We start from the raw sequence: 10,357 nt of genomic DNA, 5'->3' as shown, positions 1-10,357 counted from the left end.
CGGAGTTCAGCTTTACACCGGGACACTGCGCATGCGCAGGAGAGTCTCAGTAGGGAAATATTACGGTCCAGTGTGCAAGCGCGGCTAACTCCGGCCGGCGCATGCGCAGTGTCCCGGTGTGAAGCTGAACTCCGCAGAGATTTTCCATAAACTGTCGGTTTGCGCATGCGCAGATCGTCAAAACTCAGGAACGCCTCCTTACGTCATTAGCAGTGCGACAGGAAGTCAGGAGGTAGGGAAATCTCACGAGGTAGGGTAGTATAACGCTGCACCAGTGTTTAAATATACGCTCCAGCGCGCATCCTTACTCCCGGAAAGAGGATATCCGGTGAGTGGAACGCACGTCGAGCCGCTACTTCTGGTTCCTTGGAACGCATACACTACTTCCGGTTTTCTGGAACGCAGACGTCACTTCCGGTTTAGTGACGCTGTGGCGCTCCAGACTTTAGCCGGAGGAGTTGTAGTATAAGGGGAGTTGGTGCACCAATTCCACCCCTATCTGAAATCATATTTTACGGCAATATACAGAAGGAGAAAGGGGAGGTGTATATGGGGGTCGTTTTAGTCACCTCTGGCATACAGCCAGAGGGATAGATATAACCCGATTTGCAGAAAGGAAATTAAATTCTATGTCACAATACGGGCTATTCTATGATGCATATTCCTCCCATATAAAGAGACACCAAGGTTGTAATACTATGCCCCAAACTACTACAAATAAAAAAGGACACAGTTACCACAATTGTAGCTCTTCTGATCAGGGGATGTATAATTAAATATTTATAATCATCGCCTGACAGGATCATGAGAATTTCTTGATTATAATTAATATTCAAACTAGGGTTAATCCTGATATAACTGAAAACCATTTTTAGTCAATTTTTTTTAGTGCTTTTTGCAAATCAAGGCCTGTCCAAACTGTACTTCACTTCTTATGGAAACCAGAGGGTAAGATCAGATAAGAGAGGATTCCTTGGCACCTAGACCTCACGATTTTACATCACTATTCCATTAGTGAGGGACAGCGTTTTACTACAAAAAACATGTGTAGATAAGCCTTTCATGAAGACCAGAGGGTGTTTGTTATCCCAGTCTCCCTTCCTAGGGGATATCGGGACGAGTTCAGGGGCTGAAAACTTCAGTGCGCGCGGGTCCCCTGCATGATATTGGTGCATGTGACTCGCCACTGGTGTGATTTTATTATTTTTTACATCATTACCATGCTCCCCTACACTTTTTCTTAGCTGCCTGAAAGTTTTTCCAATGTAATCTTTGGGGCATGGGCACTGGCAGATATAGATTACGCCTCTGCTCTTACAGTTTATAAAGTCCCGACTAGTGAACATTCTTTGGGTGGCTGAGCATGTGACAGTCTTGCATGTGGAGATGAACTCACATGTTTTGCAGGTCCCGCACCTGAACATTCCCAGGGGGCGGCGGTCGAGCCATGTTCCTGGTGTCACTGGGGGTAGATAGTGACTATGTACCAATCTATCTCTAAGGCTTCTGCCCCTCCGATAGGTTATGCTCGGATGAGGTGAGATATTCTTAGCTACATTAGAGTCCATTTGTAGGCTGGACCAGTACTTATTGAGAATAGCTCTCACTTCCGTGTTGGCCACGTCAAATGTAGAGATTAGGCGAGTCTGCAGCCTCCCATCCTCCCCAGGTTTTTTAGGGGTGAGTAGCATCTCCCTCTCCGTGGTCAATGCATGCTGCAAGGTATTTCTTAATGTGGCCTTCGGGTATCCTCTATCTTTCATTCTTTTGTACAGTTTTTTGGATTCGCAATGGAAGTCAGTTAATCCTGAGCAATTCCTGCGTATCCTCAAATACTGTCCCCTAGGGATACCTCTTTTTTGTGGAATGGGGTGATGGCTTCCCCAGTGCAAGATTGAGTTGGTGGCTGTGGATTTTCAAAAAATCGAGTTGGTAAGTTTTTCACCCCTTTTACGTACCGTTACGTCAAGGAAGTTGATGCAATCTTTCTGTATTTCAAAGGTGAACTTGAGACCTATGTCATTGATGTTGAGGACATCTACAAATTTGATGAACTCCTTCCTGCTACCACTCCAAAGCACAAACACATTGTCTATATACCTTGTCCAGAAGGCTATTTTATCGTTCCACCAAGTATGATGGCCCGGAACGACGATATTGTCCTCCCACCAGCCCAGGAAGAGATTGGCATACATGGGGGCACAAGGGCACCCCATTGCTGTCCCCCTGAGCTGGTGGTAGAACCGCCCACTGAACAGGAAAAAAGTGTGCCTTAGAGTGTAGTCAAGTAAGGTCAAAATGAAATGATTGTGGTACTAAAAATAATTCCCTCTTGTGCTCAAGTAGTATGAGACCGCTAGGAGACCTTTATCATGAGGGATACTACTGTACAGGGACTCCACGTCAAAACTGGCTAATAGAAAGGAGGAATCAATGACTAGGGTTTCAGTTTTCTTCAGAAAATCCATGGTGTCTCTTGTTTATGTTGCTAGAGACAGCACAAACTCTTTCAGAATTTGGTCAAGGTATAGTACACAATTTTGTGCGATGGAATTCACGCCAAATACTATTGGGCAGCCTTTTAAGGGGGTTGTCCCTTTATGGACCTTGGGAAGCTCGTAAAAAGTAGCAATTTGTGGTGTGCTGGCTAACACACCACAAATTGTAGTAGTTTGGGGCATAGTATTAAAACCTTGGTGTCTCTTTATATGTGAGAAATATACATCATAGAATAGCCCGTATTGTGACATAGAGTTTAATTTCCTTTCTGCAAATCGGGTTATATCTATCCCTCTGGATGTATGCCAGAGGTGACTAAAACGACTTCCATATACACCTCCCCTTTCTCCTTCTGTATATTGCCGTAAAATATGATTTCAGATAGGGGTGGAATTGGTGCAATTATCTGAAGCACCAACTCCCCTTATACTACAACTCTTCCGGCTAAAGTCTGGAGCGCCGCAGCGTCACTAAACCGGAAGTGACGTCTGCGTTCCGGAAAACCGGAAGTAGTGTATGCATTCCAGGGAACCAAAAGTAGCGGCTCAGCGTGCGTTCCACTTACCGGATATCCTCTTTCCGGGAGTAAGGACACGAGCTGGAGCGCATATTTAAACACCGGCAGTACAGAGAAGCCGGGGGGCAGTCCAGACATCGATGGGGCACATCACCAGTAAGCTTTTATCACCTCTGGTAGCTCTAAGACATCTGCGATCCAGCAAGTAAACACACATCTTTGTGATTTATTTCTAGGTGACATTTCTCTCTAACAACAGGAGAGCCTGTGTGATGCATCCAGCCCAAAGCATGGTCTGCCTAATTGTCTCATCCAGGACATAGTACAGTCTTCATCTTTTTATTTGGTTTGATTTAAGATGTTATTTATATGAATTATCTATTTCTAACCCACCCCCTGATGAACCCTAGTGGGGAAACGCATCGGGGTTAAAAATACTATTGACATCATTCCCAACATATAGGGTTTTACAGGGCCAGACAGGGCAGGTACGGGTACAGGGAGGTCCCACCATTAGGGATTATCCCTGGGCAAAGGCTACCCTAGGGCTGGTACAGGGAGAGCGCTACCCCCAGCACCTATTCAAGTGCCCTAGCCTTGCCCTAACTTATACTTATCGCCAACATCACAAGTGCCCTTGTGGAATCTGTACTATCTATACAGCATCAAACTCACCACTTCACGGTGGTAGCTGGGCGGCATTTTGTCCTTACCTTTTTGAGGTCACCCAGATATCACGGGGTGATTTATTCTCTTTTTAATTAGAATTAATAAAAGCTATATTTTAAAAGGGTCCAATACTCTAAGATAATACTCACTTTACGGACACCTATATGACTGTTTTACATCTAATTTTTTCTGAGATTTATTAACGTATACTGAGATATGGCTAGAAGGAGATTCCTTGCCTTTCCTCCTTGTTACTTGTAAATTAGCTTTTAACTAACTTTACACAGGCGTTAAAGATAATATAAAGTCGTGGTGGGAGATTAAATCCCTTGAGAGCAACTTGTTACATAAAATAGTTCCCAGGGGTTTACGCATAACTATCATTCCAGCTGAGCGCATTTCTTCCCCTAGCCTAAACAAATGCTGGAAGGAGGAACTGACCCAGAGTTCACTCAATCTTATGAGAATTCTTTTGGAGGAAGAAAAGGGGCTGTTTGATAGAACTTCTGAAAAACTGAATAACCTTAAAGAATCGGTCCTTACGTTCGAATCAGACCCTGACTTTAAGAGAAGAGAAGCATCTCTCCAAACCTCTTTGGAACGTTTCCAAAATCTTATTAAAGAATGGAAACACAGTTTGTAAAAGATTTGAGTGACTTCCGGGATAATAAGGCCTATCAAGTCGAAAGAAAAGGGACTCATCCATCTGCATCCGAGGCCACTGCGAAAGGAGATAGGGGTGGCCCCAAAAAGGGCCCTGCAACTTCTAAAAAACAAAGAAATAGATGGAGGAGATGGGGAAGAGAAACAAACAGCTCACGAGGTGGTGGTTATCAAGATACTGCCACCTCCTCAGCAGCATCCTCCTCATCTGGGCCACCGTCTACATTGACAACCATGCCTTTGCATTCCCCCCCCCCCCCCCTCCCTATTCCTCCAACCACATCCTCCTCCTCTTTTTTTAGGACATGGACAACCGCCCTACCAATTACAGGGCAGACCCAAGTGAATATAACAACTGAAAAAAGTTAAGATCTCCAGGTCATAAACCTCTCCGCACGGAACTTAAATGCCCTGGAGATCTCTGTATTGAAAAAAGGACTATCATTTGTCCCTACAACCGAGTTTAAGATTTTCACTTGGCTCAAGGACCTCAACCTATTTTGTAGGAAGCTTAGGTGGAGGAAGTACTTTGACATAACAGATCAACAATCATACGACAGACTACAATACAAGAAAGTGACCTAGCAGATCTTGCGACCCTGATGGATTTATGGGAGGAGGGCTCAAGAAAACCAGGAGAAGGCCCCTTCACAAAACTTTGCCCAAAAAGTACAAAAACACCCCACTATCTAACTATGAACGAATTGACATCTTTCAGCAGTTGGTAACCTCTGAATTGGAACAACTGAAAATTTCCCCTTCATACCATAGAAACCTGACCAGAAGAGAACCAAAAGCCTTGAGGACACTGGAAAAAGACAATTCCATTGTTATTAAGCTGTCTTGCATCTTCATAAGTGTACAGTTTTATCTGAAGATATTATAGTCTATATATCAATGCTCATTGCCTTTAAGTGTAAAGTCAGACTGAACCAGAGTCTAATATCTTTCTGTAGGATTGAAACAGGCCGAGATTAGGTTATTCTGAGTTCAGTTTGGGTAAAATATTTGTAGGGACATAGAGTGTATTGTCTTTTAAAAATTATTGTGAGCAGATGTAGTATATCTGTTAATGCTATGATGGGTCCTACAGACATGTGTCTGTGAGAGAGAACCAAACCATTTAAATAGTAATGTATTATTTTACTTCATTACAAAGTCATAAAAAAAAAGTCATGCCTTATGGAAAACATTTGGTGTGCATTGTCCAATTCATGTATGCATGATTATATTCTATATATTTCTATGTGGTATATTTACATTTGCAACATATCTTAACCAATAACTTATATAATATATATATATATATATATATATATATATATATGTGTCTCATACCATGTATCATTTAGAATATATATTTTATGCCATGTGTAGCTCACTGACTGGATATAACCTTAGAAGGTTTAGAAAGTATTGAAGTTATCTTCCTACTAATTGGGTTTCATGAGGAGAGCTGAATATTATTAGCCAGCCATGTGGGCAAGTTAATGAACCCGGATGTCAAGTAAAAAGGGCTCATTGTCCATTATCATTAATTTAAAAAGACGGTAGAAGATGGTGACTCCAACATGTCTAGATTATGGATAAGTAAAATGTCAGGAAGAAACCCTTAATACTGATGTATATTGTAGAGGTTAAAAAGGTCATGTGAATGCATTATTAGGTATTTAGAATTAATTTTTAAGGTTGTGGTATTTATCTGCAATACCACAGTGCCATCTAGAGGTGGATGGATAATAGTATGTCATTTTCACCAGTATTTCGGGGGTTAAAATGACATCATTATTATCTGCATACGAATACACCCACCTTGTCTGATTGGAGATCCCTAATCTAGAAGGGGATGAATTCTTAGATAACATGGAGTATAAAGTATGCATGTAAAAGGTTAGACAGGATCTACACTCTTTAACTGAAACAACTGCAACAAGGGCCGGGCCGACACAGAGGCTGGGGAGGCTCCAGCCTTAGGGCGCAGGCCAGCTCCCCAGCCTCTGGGCAGCAGGCAGGCCACTGACCACGTTGCTGCTGCCGCGCCTGCCGGGCTGCCGGCCGCGCTGGAGGACGGAGGGAGTAGTGAGCACTTGGCACTGACTTACGTGCTCCCTCCCCGCTCCGCCTCCTGGCTCGGCCGCTCTGGCCTCTGCTCAGTCACTTGCCTGACTGGCTGCGTACAGCGCACACTTTGACCTGACGCGCTGTACGCAGTCAGGTCACATGTGCGCCCTCTGGAGACCAGGAGCAGCACGGGCAGCAGCACAGCACTGTGTCACGACCCAGCCCAGGCCCCAGCAGGGATAGAGTGTGAGAGTCTGCCCTGAAGTGAAGTAAGATAGTTTTTAAATAAAGATAATGGATGGGTAAAATTACAAGGAACGCCTGGGGGTGGGGGGGGATGGATGATGATTAATAACAAACATACATATCTAAATGGCGGGGGGGGGGGCTTGACTTGAGTCATCTACTGATCAGTGATCATCAGAGCATTAGAGCTGCAGGAATAAATAACATCTAAATGTCTGGTGGGGTAGATGGGGGGGGGTCGAGGGCTGATGGGGGAGGGGGGGTTAGATGATCTAACCCAGCCCCACTTCCCACATCAGCCCTTGTCCTACCACCCCGTCTACCCGTACCCCTGCAAAACTTGATAGTTTTTATTCTGTCTTGTTGACAGGATTATGTTTATTTATATTACGATTATGTGGTTATTGTCTTATACGACTTGTTTTTTTTACTTTATTTCTATCTTTATATGGATCTAAATAGGTTGTGCATTTGTTTACAGCTATAGTTAATTGGTACATTAAACTGTGCATATTTATGTGTGATTACAACAGTAAGTATTTAGTAAAGACTCCACAAGTTGGGGGGGGGGGGGCGCACTTGGGCAGCTCAGCCTCTGTTGGTGGTGGACCTTGTCCCAGCCCTGACTGCAACTAACAACTTACTTCAACAACAAAAAGAAACTTGGATCAATTTTTGTCTACTGGAAGAGTTTTGAGAACTGATCACACCCGAAACCCTGTTCATCCTTGACCCGGTAACGTATATTTGTATTTACTGATTGTGGTATTAATACGATATTCCTCTTGGCATATAGTCAAGAGTCCCCATACTGAGGGAACATATAGCGTTAAACACCTCCCTAATGCTAGTTGTCCTCTTAGCAAAGATGCATATTGCTAATGGGAGATTGGACATTATCTGAGTAGAGGAAAAACCTTTTGGAAATTATAGCTCATCTCCACATGCAAGACTGTCACATGCTCAGCCATCCAAAGAACGTTCACTATTCGGGACTTTATAAACTGTAAGAGCAGAGGCGTAATCTATATCTGCCAGTGCCCATGCCCTAAAGATTACATCGGAAAGACTTTCAGGGAGCTAAGAAAAAGGATAGGGGAGCATGGTAAAGATGTAAAAAATAATAAAATCACACCAGCCTCACAAACACCCTCTGGTCTTCATGAAAGGCTTACCTGCACATGTTTTTTGTAGTAAAACGCTGTCCCTCACTAATTGAATAGTGACGTAAAATTGGGAGGTCTGGGTGCCAAGGAATCCTCTCTTATCTGATCTTACCCTCTGGTTTCTGTAAGAAGTACAGTTTGAACAGGCCTTGAGTGCAAAAAGCACTCAAAAATGAACTAAAAAAGGTTTTCAGTTATATCGGGATTAACCCTAGTTTGAATATTAATTATACCCAAGAAATTCTCATCATCCTGTCAGGCGATGATTATAAATATTTAATTATACATCCCCTGATCAGAAGAGCTACAATTGTGGTAACTGTGTCCTTTTTTATTTGTAGTAGTTTGGTGCATAGTATTAAAACCTTGGTGTCTCTTTATATGTCTGTGAAGGTTCTCATTTATCCAGGTCATGGTATATCTGTAAAGAATAAATCAAGGCAACTGGACTTACTGTAGATTTCTTGAAAACGTTTCACTCGTTCTTCCAACGAGCTTTCTCAATTCTGAGTGACTGTACAAAAATTCTGGGAATAAATATGTAACTGAATCAACATCTGGTAATTATACCCAGCATGGGGTCAGAGGTCATTAAACCCAGCATGGGGTCAAAGGTGTTGATTCCATTATCCTAATTGGAGTCAGTAGGTGATAAAGACTTCCCAGAAAAAGGTGTCAAGACAGCATTGTATGTGGCAGACAATAGATATCTAACTCTATTCAAGCTTGGCTTCTCCATTTTTACGTAGATGGCCTCTTTGACGCCTCGTTTGCACCAATCGACCTCCTTATCCAAAACACGTACTTGACTGTCTTCAAAGGTGTGACCTGTTCCTTTTAGATGTAAGTACACGGCCTAATCTTGACCAGAGGTTTTGGCTCTTCTATGCTGAGCCATACGCTGATGTAGTTGTTGTTTTGTTTTGCCGAAATACAGTTCTGAGCATTCCTCATTGCACTGGACTGCGTACACAATGTTGTCCATCTTGTGTTTAGGTTGGGTCTTTGGGGTGAACCAGTTGTTGCCTCAGTATGTTGCTGGGTTTAAAGCAGACCAGGATGTGATGTTTATAAAAAATCGCTTCGATCTTTTGATCATAAATTGCTATCTGGGATCGATGGGATATTCATAAAGAGTCCGAAATTTTAAGCATGGCCACGCAAAATTGAAAGATATTTACGAAACTATTTTCTGAAAAAAACGAAAGAAAACCGACTCGTGGTCGATTCTACTTACGGCTGGCTACTGATAGCAATTTATGATCAAAAGATCGAAGCTTCACTGCGATTTTTAAGCTGCGATTAAAGAGTCTGTATCATACGAAAGAAAAGGTAACAGCTCATCTCGCGAGAATAGAAGCGATCTTACGGAGTTCCGATTTATGATGTCAGCAAGCAATAACATTCTGCCGTTTGCATTTGATTAAATCGAACCGAGGTAAGCGCTCTTACATGTGGGATGCCACAGAGTTGCACATCAAATAGTGAGTACTCCACTTATTATGCTATGAGACTGTTTGCTGTGGATTTTGCCCAATAGGAATTATTAGCATAAGAACAGGACTTTATACATTTTCCATTCAGCTAGGTTTATTCCAACTTAACAGATATACCTGCACCTTGCGGACTTGTTATATGAGATAGTTCATCTACTGCCTCATCCATCCCACTAATACGTGTATGCATGTTTTTATGTTTTAATTAATTGCACTATTTTACTTTATATTGTTCCTCTGCGTGAACCCTTATGTTCGAGTGCCGGTCCAATTAAATTCAACTATATTTTAAAAGGGTCCAATACTCTAAGATAACATTCAAGAATATTCCACTTCTTTGCTTTAATAAACTCCTGAGTTGCTCTGGTTTTATGTTTTGGGTCATTGTCCATCTGAAGTAAGAAATGTAGACCAATCAGTTTAACTGCGTTTGGCTGGATTTGAGAAAACAGTATGTCTCTGAAAACCGCAGAATTCATCCGGTTGCTTCTGTCCTGTGTCACATCATCAATAAACACTAGGGACCCAGTGCCACTGGCTGCCATGCATGCCCAAGCCATCACACAGCCTCCACTGTATTTTACAGATGATGTGGTATGCTTTGGATCATGAGCTGTACCATGCCTTCGCCATACTTTTTTCTTTCCATCATTCTGGTAGAGGCTGATCTTTGTTTCATCTGTCCAAAGAATGTTCTGCCAGAAGTGTGCTTTTTTTTTTACTTTTTTTTTTTTGGGAAAGTCCAATCTAGCCTTCTTATTCTTGAGGCTTATGAGTGGCTTGCACCGTGCAGTGAACCCTCTGTATTTACTTTCATGCAGTCTTCTCTTTATGGTAGATTTGGATAGTGATATATATCCTGGAGAGTGTGGTTCACTTGGTTGGCTGTTGTGAAGGGGCTTCTCTTCACCATGGTAATTATTCTGCGATCATACACCACTGTTGTCTTCCGTGGGCTTCCAGGTCTTTTTGCATTGTCGAGGTCACCAGTGCTTTCTTTCTTTCTCAGGATATACCAAACTATAGATTTTGCCACTCCT

This window comes from Bufo gargarizans, chromosome 1, assembly GCF_014858855.1.
Source record: "Bufo gargarizans isolate SCDJY-AF-19 chromosome 1, ASM1485885v1, whole genome shotgun sequence".
NCBI classification, from domain to species: domain Eukaryota; kingdom Metazoa; phylum Chordata; class Amphibia; order Anura; family Bufonidae; genus Bufo; species Bufo gargarizans.
This window is presented reverse-complemented; position numbering follows the sequence as displayed.